This window comes from Nematolebias whitei, chromosome 3 (genome assembly GCF_014905685.2).
Source record: "Nematolebias whitei isolate Nwh7 chromosome 3, NemWhi1, whole genome shotgun sequence".
Taxonomy (NCBI): Eukaryota; Metazoa; Chordata; class Actinopteri; order Cyprinodontiformes; family Rivulidae; genus Nematolebias; species Nematolebias whitei.
This window is the reverse complement of record NC_056500.1, coordinates 34,194,756-34,194,956: the sequence shown is the minus strand read 5'-3', so window position 1 is coordinate 34,194,956 and position 201 is coordinate 34,194,756.

Below are 201 nucleotides of genomic sequence, written 5' to 3'. Positions count from 1 at the left end.
GCTGGAAGTTGAAGCCAGAAGGATTCAGCACCTTCTACGAGGCGAGCCACCGTACAAAGTCAACACGTGGGACGATTTCCTGACTACAACAGTCAAATACACTTCAGATAATGTTTGTCAGGCGTTGAGTTTTGTTGATTCGTGTTTTTCTCGCGCTGCCACCAGATGTGCATTTCTCTGCACGTTTAGTTATATATATAT